We start from the raw sequence: 14816 nt of genomic DNA on the forward strand, positions 1-14816 counted from the left end.
CCTATGCGAAAAGTCTTGACAGGTCGAAGGCTTCAGGCAAAAGTCCTAGGGGGTGGTAACCCTAGGTGGAAAGTCCTGGTGTCGCGAACTAGGTGAAAGACTGGACTAGCCGGGAAGCGGATATCCAGCAAAAAGTCCAGAAGCTTCGAGTGCTGAGCAAAAGTCCATTCGATCTAGAGGATCGCACTAGCAGCAGGTAAATCTCCTGAGTGGAGTAGGTGAGGACGCGTTCCCCGCAGAGGGAACAGTAGGCATTGGGTCGACCTAGGGTTTCCGATTGGAAACTCGAAGTCAGACTCGGACAGTCCGGAGACTGTCAAACTTTCACTTTTATACTATCACTTATGTGTTATGAGCTAACTTTGTGCTGCAGGGTATTTTTGTGTTTAACATATGTTGCAAGGACCAAAGTATAAAATTAGCCTCGGATGAACAGTACCGAGGCGCTTCCATGGAGCTTGGAGGCGCCTCGGGTGCAAAACCTGAACTGGCTGCGAAGCAAGCTTGGAGGCGCCTTGAAGGAAGCCAAGGCTCCTTGGACAGCTTGATGAAGGCGCCTTGGAGAGGCTAAAGGCGCCTTGAACCTGATAAGGTTCGACCAGTTCAGCCCTTATCTCCGCGGCTGACTCGGCTCATTCAAGGCGCCTTGGTGAACAGTAGAAGGCGCCTTGAACACCCTTTATAAGGGATCTCAACCAGCAGCTCAGAACAAGAACTCCAAGCAATCACTATACGTGATTAGCTGCTAACGAAAGGTTCCCGAAGTGCTGTGACACCTTTCCGACGACCTTGAGCTCCAGAATTCATATTTTCTAAGTGTTGTCGGTATGTTTAATTACTTTTTAAATTTGTACGTAGATTGTAATAATTCTCGTGCTTATAGTTGTTGCCCACGGAAAGCGATCAAGGATAGCGGGCCTTCGAGTAGGAGTCGTCACAGGCTCCGAACGAAGTAAATCCACTATGTTCATCTGCTTGTTCTTTAATTCTGCTGCGTTTGTTTTTACTCGTACGAATTCGAAAAGTGTGAAAGCCGCGAGCGTTATTCCCCCCCCCCCCCCCCCCTCTAGCGCTTCTCGATCCTACACTCTTCCACATCACCTAGTCCCTCAAATGCACTGAGCCCGTCAACTCTCTCCCGTGCTGTCCTTCTCACTAGCTGCGTCTTTTACTTGACACCCTGTGCTCCTAAGTTCCTATACACTTAGACACAAGGTTAAATACAACATGACCTAACCCAACTTGTTTGATCACATCAAAACTACCTTGGGTACCAACAATCTCTCCCTTTTTGATGTGAGCAACCCAAGTTAAGTTAGGGTAAACTAACATAAAGGTAAGGTAATAAATTTACAATTAAAATGAAAAAATGCAAAAATTTTAAAAATTTAAACTACTACCTCCCCTAGACTTGATCTTCCCTTCTCCACCTTTGATCACATAAAAAATGGAGTACCTCAAAAAATCTAAGGGTAACTTTTCAAAAAATTAGAAGTTTTTTCAGTTATATATAAGAAACTCTTATTTTAAAAAAACTTATCAAGTTTTTTAAAATTTTGAAAAAATTTGAAAATAATTTGCAACGTAAATAATTTTGATAAAGTAAAGTTGATACTTCCAAAAGAAACTTTGATAGACAAATAATTTAAAAAAACTTTAAGTTTTTTTTAAAAAAAAATCTAAGTTAAAACACTAGAAAAAATGTTTTGAGTAACTATTTAGAGCATAATTTATCAGTTAGTCAATTAAATATTTTATTTCATTAATTGACTTCCATACTGTGGCGAGACACTAGGTTTTCTTGGTTATTGGATCAACAATCACTTTCTATACAAATCCTCTTAAGGAAATAAAAAATTTAATTTTCTCGCTGAAAGCCCTAAGTCTAATTAAAGTTCAATTTATACAAGATTTGGGAACCCAATATAGGTTCCTTCCAAATGGATTAATTAGAAATCTCTTAGGAATATCTTTCTGAGAAATTTTTCTAATTTGTACCTTGTGGTAATTAAAATACTAATTCAAATTATTATATTTCCTAATATTTTGATTTTTCACATTCAAGCATGCACAATTTTTCAATTCTTCTACTTGTATTTTCAATTTATCATTTTCTAATTTTAATTTTTCAAAATCTTCTAATAGACAGGATTTGGCTAGAATTAACTTTAATTCTTTATTTTCTTTCACTAGTTTGCAATAGTCTTTAGATTATAATTTAACAAATTTAATAACTTATCGGGAGGAAGAGATCGTACCTGACTTATCTTGTCGATCTCGTTATCCGTAGCTCCCCCTGAACTGCTGCTTTCTCCTGATGTCGCTCCCCCTTCATCGATGTTCTTGATGCTTATTTCGGATGAGCTTGCTTCGTATTCGTCTTCTTAATGACTTGCCACTAACGCAAGTCCTGTGATGGCTTCAATTTCTGATTTGGACGACGTTTGATCCTATGTCGCCTTTAGAGTCTTGTATTTGTTTGATTGGACAGGCTTCTTGTTCTTTCCTTTGTCCTTGTCCTTGATCTTTAACTTAGGGAAGTTGTCTTTAACGTGCCCTTCTTCGTTGTAGTGGTAGCATCTGATTGTTCTTTTCTTTCCACCCTGCAGATGGTTAGTTTTTCTAGATTTAACTAATTTTTTAAATCACCTTACCATCATTGCTATTTCTTCATCCTCGAGAGAGGATTCTGAATCTTGTTCGTCCATCCTTGCTTTAAAAGCAACGTTATGCTTCAACTCCTTCTTCAGATCTACACATCTCGTTTCATGGACTTCAAATGTTGAAAACATTTCTTTTAAGGTAACAAATTCTAAATCTTTAGATATATAGTAAGCATCTACTAATGATGCACACTCTGTAGTTCTAGGAAATGCATTAAGCGCGTACCTTAGCGAATCTCGATTGCTTACCTTTTCTCCGAGATTCATGAGTCTGGTGATTAGTTCCTTCATTCTCGAGTGAAGATGTGCAACGGTTTCTTCTGCTTCCAATTTTATGTTACTCAGCTGGTTCCTTAGCATATCTCGTCTCACGAGCTTAGCTTCGGACGCCCCTTCGTGTAGCTCAAGGAACTTCTCCCAAAGTTCATTTGCTGAGTTGTAGGCACTGATCAGGTTGACTTCTTGTGGTAGTAGGACACTCAGAAGTTGGAACTCTGCTTTACCGTTTGCCATATAGTTGGCTTGCTCTTTTTTTGTCCACTGGTATTCTTCCTTACCTTCCGACGCTACAAAACCGAACTTCATTATTAAAAGTAATTCAAAATCGATATTAAAGAATACCTGTATTCTATTTTTCCAGCTAGCGAACTCCCCCTCGTACTTCGGTGGGTATATGCTCGATCCGGCCATCGATTTGGTGCTTCGATAGGAGGTTAGTCCTCTTGAAGTGTTCTGACTCATGACCGGTTAGAGAGGGGGGTGAATATCCCCTGCACAAAAATAAACAAAAATACCTTCCTCAAACTTATAACTTAATATAACACTTGCATAAAAGAATAATAAAGAAACTTAAAAGAAAGAGGCACCGAGAATTTACTTAGTTACAACAGGGGAGGTTGTTAATCCAAGGAAGTTAAAGCGCACTAAAAAAACTCCTTTAGGTGAAGAAGCCTCTTTACAACAATGAACACACAAAAAGACGAAGCTGAACAGAAAAGGAAAAGCGCACAAGTGTTGTTTGGATATTTCTAGTTATTGTTAGCTTATGGGAGCAGGGCTGCTTATATAGCCCTGCTCGGGGTGCTTGGAAGGGTTCCAAGCACCTGGAGTGGGATATAATTATATCCCCAATGCAACGGTCAAAAGCCACGTTGTTGTTGATAAAATTTGGATTATGGGCACCCAGGAAGGGTTCCGGGTGCCCGGAGTCCTCGACCTGGTCTGGGCGACCGGACCAAAAAAAAGTCAATATAGTTGACTTATTTCCGTCCGGGTCTTCTGCTCCAGTTCCCCTTACATCAACCCGGGTCTTCTGCTCCGGCTCCACTCGCTTAAATGATCTCGGCCATCTGGAATAGGGCTCACCCGAACCCAACTTCCGGCCTTCTCGAGCAAGCTTCCGTTCCGGCTTCTCGTCCCTCGGAAACGTCGCGCGCCTCCTTCTCATCCGCCTGCGTACTCTTCCACAGCACCTCATCCCTCAGACGCACCGAGCCCGTTGGCTCTCTCCCGTGTCATCCATCTCGCTAGCTGCGTCTTTTGCTCGACATCCTGTGCTCCTAAGTTTTTGTACACTTAGACACAAGGTTAAACATAACATGACCTAACCTTACTTATTTGATCACATCAAAACTACCTTAGGGTACCAACACCATAGACTCCATCCAAGCATCTACTAGCAACCCTCGCAACACGACTGATCTAGCGGGGAAGGGGCGGGCATGATACAGTTCCCACTGGGAAGGCACAGTGGAATAAAAGTGAAACAGCTGAGACTTAGAGGATTTAGGAGCAGTCCTGCTAGGAGTAGGTCGGGAGGAGGAAGGCCCATCTAGGGCAGCTGGCGGAGATCGCCTCTCTGGAGTGCTCTCTTCTCTCTTGACCAGGGCTTTCCCTCGGTCAGGCTCCATTCGAATCCCGAGGGAATGGTAGAGCTGCCCAAGGGTCCTGGTTCTGGAACGGAGGCTAAGGTTAGCTTGGGCATTTGGGTCATAGAGGATGCCCTAGTAGGTCTGAATCTCTTCTAATGCGTAAGCGGCTACTCATCTAAATCTGACGCCTCTTCTAGGGTCATGGAGCGATGAGCAGGAGGAACAAGCGGAGTTTGTCAAGCAGGGTTAGGAAAGGAACAAATAGGTCGAGTCGCTTGAGGGGCAGAATAACGAGAGGTAGAAGCAGCCGAGGCCGTCAGGGAAGCAATCAAAGCGGTGGGTGAGCTGCCTGCTCGCCCAGGATTATTCGCCCCCGACGATTTATTTCCAAGGCACTCAGTCGGAGAGGCCTAGTCAAAGACGCCCGGGCAAGAGTGTCCACTACGGTGAAATAGAGGTCAAAGTGAGAAGGCAAAAGCAAGCTAAGGCAGTAGTGGTACTTACCCAGAAAGTGTGGTAACTCCAAAGGAATGAAGCTTAACCCAAATAGGAACAAAACGTCCTCCGACAGTAGCACGCGCAGATCAAAATGCCAGCCCGCTAGTTGTATCGATGCCTCTATAAATGTTGGGTCTGAGTGAAAGTCCCCGAGAAAGGGCATAGAAGGAAGGACTGACTGGCGCCCAGTGGGACACACTACGACATAAGAGAATCTAAGGAAGAAATACTTCTCTTTCCACTCCGGCTTTGGAGAAGGCATTGGGAGTAAATTGAGACAAAGGGATACAAAAATATTGACTCAACTCTGAAAAGAAAAGAGGGATGGGGAATCGCAAGCTGCCAAGAAGATGGTCTTTGAAGAAGGTAACAAAGTCGGGAGGCGGATAACAAGGGTGGTTGTTAGGCCTAGGGATGCGAAGGTTGTAGGCTTCAGAAAGCTTCAAGCTAGATTGCACTAACCTAAGATCACTCCTATCAAAATCATAGCAGAAGAAGGCATACCAGGGGACTAAGGTTTCTTCGGCCATAATCAAAAAATGCAAGAGCAAGTGAAAAGGGAAAACGAACACTTACAAAGGGAGCGCACGAAGGTTAACACAAACAAGAAGAGAAGGAGAAGGAAGTTTGGAGAAGGAGAAGCGTCAATGAACAATCGCTCAATGCCTTTAGGGTTTTAAATTAAAACCACCAAGTGACGTAGGGAAGTGAGCCGGTCAGTCGAAACGACATTGTGAAAGATAGTCGTCGGATCAAAAGAAAGGGAGCACTATCGAGTCCCATGTAGAAAGCATGCGTCAGGCGTCGTATCAAAAGGAGTCAGTTAGACACGTGTCATCTTCTTATGAAATGATATTTATGATGGAAAAGACGGGGAAATCATAAAGCTGATATGGGGTCATTGGCACCATGCCTCGACGACCGACAATTCTATGCGGCAACATTAGGAAAAGGAGTAGATGACGGTAGGAAATGTTGGTCATGATTTGGCGCCTCACCCCAGCCTCGGAACAGGAGTGAGATTTAAATTTGGCCAATACCAGATTATGCGATGGAAATCTTGTTCACATGTCTCCACAAAGGTCGTGGAGGTCAAGTCTGCGGGCGTGCTTTCTTTGATCAGCAACGACCTCTCAGTAAGACTCCAGACTCTTGCCCTAGTGTGAGTTATAAGCAAGCACAACTTTCGCAACCAATGACCTCTTAGTCGGGTTCCAGACTCTCTCCCCAGTGCGAGTTATAAGTGAGCACAGCTCTCGCGACCAACAACCTCTCGGTCGGATTCAAAACTCTCGCTCTAGTGAGAGTTATAAGCGAGCATAGCTCTCACGACCAACGACCTCTCAGTCGGGTTCTAGACTCTCGCCCCGGTACGAGTTATAAGCGAGCATAGCTCTCATGACCAACAACCTCTCCGTTGGGTTCCAAACTCTCACATTAGTGCAAGTTATTAGCAAGCACAACTCTTGCGACCAATGACCTCTCGGTCGAGTTCCACACTCTTGCCCAGTGTGAGTTATAAGCAAGCACAGCTCTCGCAATCCACGATCTATTGGTTGGGTTCCAGACTCTCACCCAGTGCAAGTTATAAGTGAGCACAGCTCTCGTGATGATGACCTCTTGGTTACGTTCCAGACTCTCTCCCCAGCGTGAGTTATAAGCGAGCACAGCTGTCGCGACCAACGACCTCTCGATCGGGCTCCAGACTTTCATCCCAGAGCGAGTTATAAGCGAGCATAACTCTCTTAACGAACGACCTCTCAGTCGGGCTCCAGACTCTCGCCCCAGCGTAAGTTATAAGCGAGCATAGCTCTCGCACCTAACAACCTCTCGGTTAGGGTCTAGACTCTCGCTCCAGCGCGAGTTATAAGCAAGCATAGCTCTCACGCCCAACGACCTCTCAGTCGGGCTCTAGATTATCGCCCCAGCGCTAGTTATAAGCGAGCACAGTTCTCGCAACCAACGATCTCTCGGTCGAGTTCCAGATTCTCACCTCAGCACTAGTTATAATTGTTAGGATGTATACTAAAAGCCTAGCTTTTGGTATAAACATTTATCTAGAAATAAGAATCGCATTAGTCAAATGTCTACATTTATGATAAATGTAGTTGTTCAATTAATTTATATTGTAGATAACATGGTGTGTGATGACACACATAGAGGATCATGTTATCAGTACCTTATAAATTATAAATAGTAGCTCACGACCAAGATGGAAAGGAACAAACCATTGAAAGGTCATAGTGTAGTTAGGTATTAGTTTATCTTAACTATATAATTACACTAGTACACTTAGAGTGTATTGAGTAGGACCATTAGAGGTCGTTTCTTTTTATACTGACTTTATAAAGGAACAAAGAACTCAGTTATTATGGAAGTGTGTGCTCTTAATCCTAATATAATAACAAGCACATATATTTGATATTTATTTCTTTAATTTATCAATGGGTGAGATTTAGTTCGATAAATCAATAAGCCCGATAAGTTGGGAAATGATATTACTTATAGTGTGTGTTGTTGATTATAGAAGGAAACTGTGTCCTAATAATTTAGGTTGAGAATGACCCCAAGAGGAGCTCATAAGGATTGTCATGTTAAACCCTGCAGGTGGACTTAGTCCGACATGACGATAAGGTTGAGTGGTACTACTCTTGGACTAAGATATTAATTAAGTGAGTTGTTAGTAACTCATTTAATTAGTGGACATTTGATATCTTAAACACAGGGAGACTAACACACTCATAATAAGAAGGAGCCCAAAATGTAATTTGGGATTGGTACGGTAGTTCAATAATAGTTCTTTAGTGGAATGAATTATTATTGATGAAATTAAGTTATGTGTTCGGGACGAACACGGGATGCTTAATTTCATCGGGAGACCAAAATCAATTCCTCCTCTCGGTCCCTATCGTAGTCTCTTAATTATAGAGTACTATACCCACCTATACCCACCTTCTTACCCATCCTATAGGGGCCGGCCAAGCTAGCTTGGAGTCCAAGCGAGGGCCGACCAAAGGCATGGTTCATGGGTTCATGAGGTGGCCGGCCCTAGCCAGAACCCAAGCTTAGGTGGCCAGGCCTATTAAAATAAAAAGGAATTTTATTTTTAAAATTTTTCTTATGTGGATTCCATGGTTTTAAAAGAGAGTTTAAAATTTAAATCTTTCCTTTTATAGCTTTATACAAAAGATTAAGAAAAGATTTGAAATCTTTCCTTATTTGTAGATTGAAAGGTAGATTTTAATTTTGACAAAACTTTCCTTTTTTAACCATGTTCATGATTTAAAAGAGAGTTTAAAAATTAAATATTCTCTTTTATTAGTTTCTACAAAAGATTAAGAAAAGATTTGATATCTTTCCTTATTTGTAGATTGAAAGGAGATTTTAATTTTTAGAGATAACTTTCCATTTTGGAAATCATCCACATATTTAAAAGAAAGATTTTAATTTATAAAATTTCCTTTTTACAAACCACCATGAAGGGAAAAATTATTAGAGAAATTTTTCTTTATAAATTTTCAGAAACAAATTAGGAAGTTTTAATTCTTGTGTAAATTAAACTTTCCTTGATTGGGGATTAAAAGTGGCCGACCATAATTATTATGAAAAAAAATTGTTTTTAATTAAAATAAATTTTCTTTTTCATGGCAAAGGAATTAAGGAAGTTTTTATTAAAATTTCCTTATTTGCCAAGACCAAGGAATATAAAAAAGGGGGTAGAGGTGCCTTCATGGCTAGCGACTCTATTTTATTTTTCTCCTCTCTTTTTCTCCTTGGGTGTGGCCGGCCTCTTCTTTTTCTCTCCTCTCCTTATTGTGGCCGAAACTTCCTCATTGGTGGAGTTCTCTTAGTGGCCGGATCAAGCAAGGAGAAGAAGGAGAGAAAGGAAGCCTAGTCTCTAGCATCCCTTGGAGCATTGGTGGTGGCCGAACCTCTCCATCAAGAAGGACTCTTGGTGGCCGAAACCTAGAAGGAAGAAGAAGGTGTTTGGTGGTTCTCATCTCGGAAGATCGTTGCCCACACAACGTCCGAGGTTAGAAGAGGAATACGGTTGAAGATCAAGAGGTCATTAAAGTTCACAAAGAAAGGTATTACTAGTATTTATTTTCCGCATCATGCTAGTTTATTTTTCTTTGTATGAATTCCAAACACAAGAGGCATTAGATCTAGTTTTTCGAGTTTGTATTTTCTTTGTTTTTGAATTTGTGATTCGATTGTTCTTTTTGGTTAACCTAGAGTTATTTAAGGAAATTAAATATTAGCTTTCCTTAAAAGGCTTTGTCTAGGCGGTGGTGGTTGCTCCCATATCCAAGAAGACCATGTGCCTCGCCATGCAGTCCTGGAAGCCAATTTTGGAAATTAATATTTAATAGAATTAATAACATAGGTGGTTTGAATCAATAGTGTTAAGTTCCGCTTGCGATTCAAATCTAAACCATTAAGAACAGATAAGTTAAATTTGGAATCAATGATGTTAAGTTCTGTCTGCGATTCCTAATTTAACTTCTAAAGAACACAATAGGTTATTTAAGGAAAGGTTCAACACTTGTACAAAAATTTTGTCCAGTGGAGCCAGTACGGTTTTCCTAGGACTAACCAACAGTTATAAGCGAGCACAGCTCTCCTCCGATAGTAGCATGCGCAGATCAACGTGTCGGCCCGCTAGTTGTGACGACACCTCTATAAATACTGGGTTTGAGAGAAAGTCTCATAGAAAGGGCGTAGAAGGAAGGACTGACTGGCGCCCGGTGGGACACGCTACGGCATAAGGGAATCTAAGGAAGAAATACTTCTCTTTCCACTCTGGCTCTGGAGAAGGTGTTGGGAGCAAATTGAGACAAAGGGATACAAAAATATTGACTCAACTCAGAAAAGAAAAGAGGGATGGGGAATCTCAGACTGCCAAGAAGCTGGTCTTTGAACATGCCTAGGGATGCGAAAGTTATAGGCTTCGGAAAGCTTCAAGCTAGATTGCACTAACCTAAGATCACTCCTTTCAAAATTGGAGCAGAAGAAGACATACCAGGGGACTAAGGTTGCTCCAGCCATAATAAAAAAATGCAGGAGCAAGTGAAAAGGGGAAACGAACACTTACGAAGGGAGCACATGAAGGTTAACGCAAACAAGAAGAGAAGGAGAAGGAAGTCTGGAGAAGGAGAAGCGCTGATGAACAACCTCTCAATGCCTTTAGGGGTTTTAAATCAAAACCACCAAGTGGCATAGGGAAGTGAGCCGGACAGTCAAAACGACACTACAATAGATAGCCGTCGAATCAAAAGAAAGGGAGCACTATCGAGTTCCATGCAGAAAGCGTGTGTCAGGAAACGTATCAAAAGGAGTCAGTTAGATATGTGTCAATTTCTTATAAAATGATATTTATGATGGAAAAGATAGGGAAATCATGAGGCTGATATGGGGTCATTAGCACCATGCCACGACGACCGACAATTCTATGCGGCTGCATTGGGAAAAGGAGTAGATGACGGCAGAAAATGTTGGTCAGGATTTGGCGCCTCACCCCAGCCTCGGAACAGGAATGAGATTCAAATTTGGCCAATACCATATTATGCGGTGGAAGTCATGTTCACATGTCTCCCCAAAGGTCGTGGAGGTCAAGTCTGTTGGAGCAATCCCAATGGTCCGTGCGACCATGTGTTTTGGTGTCTTGGCAAAGGGTTTAAGTTAGGTTCACCCTTGTATTTGATATATGTATTTGAGTTATGCAAGTTTGCAGGATACACATGTGACTCAGGTTGATAGCTTCGGGTCCGGTGAAGGATGGAGCATCCGAGGGACCGTGGACAAGGCAACGAGCACAAGGGCCGAGGGAAGCGACTTCGAAGTATACGCGAAGGATGGCATTGGGGACGAGCCGCGAGCTTGAATGCATCCGAGGGACGAAAGTCAAAGGAAGTAGGCTTGAAGGCAAGAGGTCAAGGCTACAAAGAAGCGTCAAGTGAGTCATAAGGGTGAGGGTCCGAGTGCTGAGAGATTGTACTCGAAGTAAAATCCTAGTTTTAGGGTTTACTGTAGCGTTCCTGTAGCAGTGCTGTAGCGTTACTGTAGCAATCGACTACATGTTTTAGCAGTCGACTGGTGTAGTCGACTGGTGTAGTCGACTGGCAGCGAAAAGAATGTTTCTGTTCACTCGGTTAGTGTGGAGCAGTTGATTGTAGTTTTAGCAGTCGACTGGTATCGAGCTGTTGGGATGTAACGGTCGAATTTCCACAGAGGGAAGTCGACTGCATGTTTTGGCAGTCGACTAGTAGGCGGGGTTTTCCAATCCGTGACCTATATAACCAAGCCTTGGGAGCTTTGTTTAGGTTGACGAAATTAGTGGTGGTAAACCCTAATTAGTAGTCTAATAGTCTCAAGAGTCTTGGTTGGTGTTGCGGTGAGGTTTCTCCACCCATAAGGAGCGACTTGAGATAGTCAGAGTTTGCCAGGGGCTAATCCACCGACGGATAGGGATCGCCCACCTTACGAACTGCAGTGGAGTAGGAGCCCTAATCTCCGAACCATGTTAAACGAACGTGTAGCTTGGTTTGCATTTCCTTTCTTTGTCTTGTATTTAGTTTAACTTGTTTGTTTTTATTTGTATTCCACTGCGCAAGCTAATAATAGTGCAGGAAGCTATTGATTTGGGGGTGCCTTCTATCCAACCCCCCTTCAAGCCGGCATCCGATCCCCCCAATAAAGTCTACTAGCATGCTTTCTTTGATCAACAACAACCACTCTCACCCTAGCGTGAATTATAAGCGAGCACAGATTTCATGACCAACGACCTCTCAGTCGGGTTTCAGACTCTTGCCAAAGTGTGAGTTATAAGCGAACACAGCTCTTGCGACCAACAACCTTTCGGTCAGGTTCCAAACTCTCGCCCCAGATCGAGTTATAAGGGATCACAGCTCTCGCAACCAACGACCTCTCAGTCGAGTTCCAGACTCTCGCTCTAGTGAGAGTTATAAGCGAGCACATCTCTCGCGACCAATGACCACTCAGTCGGGTTCAGACTCTGCCCCAGTGCGAGTTATAAGCAAGCACAGCTCTCGCGACCAACGACCTCTCGGTTGGGTTCCAGACTCTCACCTCAATGCTAGTTATAAGCGAGCACAACTCTCGCGACCAACGACCTCTCGGTCGAGTTCCAAGCTCTCGCCCCAGCTCGCGTTATAAGCAAGCACAACTCTTGCGACCCACAACCTCTCGGTCGGGTTCCAGACTCTCGCCCTAGCGTGAGTTATAAGCGAGCACAGCTCTCGCGACCACGACCTCTTAGTCGGGTTCCAAACTCTCACTCCAGTGCGAGTTATAAGCGAGCATAGCTCTTGCGACCAACGACCTCTTAGTCGGGCTCTAGATTCTCGCTCCAGTGCAAGTTATAAGCGAGAACAGCTCTCGCGACCAGCGACCTCTCGATCAGGCTACAAACTCTCGCCTCAACGCGAGTTATAAGTGAGCACAGTTCTCGCACCCAACGACCTCTCGGTCGGGGTCCAGACTCTCTCCCCAGCGTAAGTTATAAGTGAGCACAACTCTTGCCCCCAACAACCTCTTAGTCGGGTTCGAGACTCTCACCCCAGCGTGAGTTATAAGCGAGCATAGCTATCGTGTCCAACCATCTCTCGGTCGGGTTCTAGACTCTTCCCCCAGTGTGAGTTATAAGCGAGCACAGCTCTCGCGACCAACAACCTCTCGGTCGGGTTCTAGACTCTCATCCCATTGCGAGTTATAAGCGAGCACAGCTCTTGCGACCAACGACCTCTCGGTAAGGCTCCAGACTCTCTCCCCATTGCGAGTTATAAGCGAGCACAACTCTCGCGACCAACGACCTCTCGGTCAGGCTTCAGACTCTCTCCCCATTGCGAATTATAAGCGAGGAAAGCTCTCGCGACCAACGACCTCTCGTTCGGGCTCTAGACTCTCGCCCTAGTGCAAGTTATAAGCAAGCACAGCTCTCGCGACCAATGACCTCTCGGTCGAGTTCCAGACTCCAGCCCAGTGAGAGTTAAAAGCGAGCACAGCTCTCGCGACCAACGACCTCTCGGTCGGGTTCCAAACTCTCATCCCGGTGTGAGTTATAAGCAAGCATGACTCTCGCGACTACTTGTTAAAAAATTAGGCACTTTTCCTGATGCAATCAGCACCTCACTCTACCCGTGCCTCATTCTTCAATACAGCAGGCATTTGTTTTACTCCCATCGGCTCAAACATCACCAGTGTCACATGGCTAATAGCGATACTCGGACAGGGTGCATGGAGAGCTCAGCAAACCTTTTCTATACTCTAGAAGGATTCAACCTTTGCAAAGATAGTCTGTCATATCCCAGTCCCTCGTATGCAGGCCGAGTCATAAGTGGACCAGGGTTTAGTCAATCGGACTTGAGCCTCCTTCGACTTGACTTAGAGGGGAGGCTTGTGATACGGTGCGTAAATGAGGGGCTCGATAAGGCCAGAAAGTCAAGGGTCAAGAGAACTTAGCAGTCAAGGTCAAGAAAATGTGGGAGTCAATGTCAAGAAGATGTGACAATCAATGGTCAAGAGGACGCGGCAGTCAATGGTCAAGAGGACGCGGCAGTCAACAGTCAAGAGAAGATGGAAGTCAGGCCTCCTCACTTCACCCTCCGTATAATTCTCGACCGGTCACATGCAGGTCAGGTCCTCAAGGTTGAGCCCTAGGCCAAGGTTATGATTAATTCCCGGCCAACGATATACTACTTAGGTTAGCCCAGTTCTCTCACTATATATGACCCTGGCATATAATTAGACAACCCCTGACCGACTTTGTACCAGTCGGGTCATGCAGGCTCAGTTCTTGCATCACATCAGAGCAATCATCTCGAGCTATCTGCAGTTGAATCCAAGTGGGGCAAACAACACTAAATGATAACAGTGTTAGAGAATCGTAACCTCCTGCCAAAGGATAACTGTTGTGGGTCGGGGAATATTCTAGGGTTCTGCCACACACTGAGAGCGGAACTTTCCTCCTGCCAATAGGAGGTCGCCGAACATCTACCCTCACCCGACATTCTCTGGCAGCGCGCAGGCTCAAAAGGCAAGCAGAGTTGTATAAAAAGGGAGGTTATCTTTATTGGCCAGGTACGCAAACATCTGCACGCATCTTCAACGGTTCTTTTTTCCTTCCTTTGTATACTACTTTGCTAGGAAAAAGGACCTAACTTTAGCGTTAGAGGGCCTGCGACGAGGACCTTTTCTCTCGTTTCTGGTTTCTAATACTTCGGGTGCTTATCTGAGTGTGTGCAGAACCCAAGTACCACCAGTTCCATTACTACAGACCTTTGATTCCACGTGAAGGTTCAAGTTTCCTATGCATACATACAGAGTGTGTCAAAGTCACCTCTCCATTAATATAAGTGTCACCTTTACTGACTTCTGTCTGACTCAAATTTTGGATAGAACCGTACCTATTGGGCATTACCTAGATCAACTTGTGCTGACATGCAAACCTCGATATTTATTATTTAATTTGTTCTTTAAGTCTGTTCATTTACTACTATTCTTTATACCCATAAATGCTTCACCTATATATATATATATATATATATATATATATATATATATATATATATATATATATATATATATATATATATGATAACCATTTCACAATTAACATCAGTTTAGTGGGAACTTATTGCAGTTGTGAAAATGTTTTTTAAAAAAATTGTTGTATTTGTTCTCTAGATGTTAACGAGAAAGGCCCTCTTACGATTCTAAACGGTCATTCTTCTAATGTCAAATTCTAACAAAGTCCGGTCTGATA

Source organism: Zingiber officinale, chromosome 6A (assembly GCF_018446385.1).
Source record: "Zingiber officinale cultivar Zhangliang chromosome 6A, Zo_v1.1, whole genome shotgun sequence".
Classification (NCBI taxonomy): domain Eukaryota; kingdom Viridiplantae; phylum Streptophyta; class Magnoliopsida; order Zingiberales; family Zingiberaceae; genus Zingiber; species Zingiber officinale.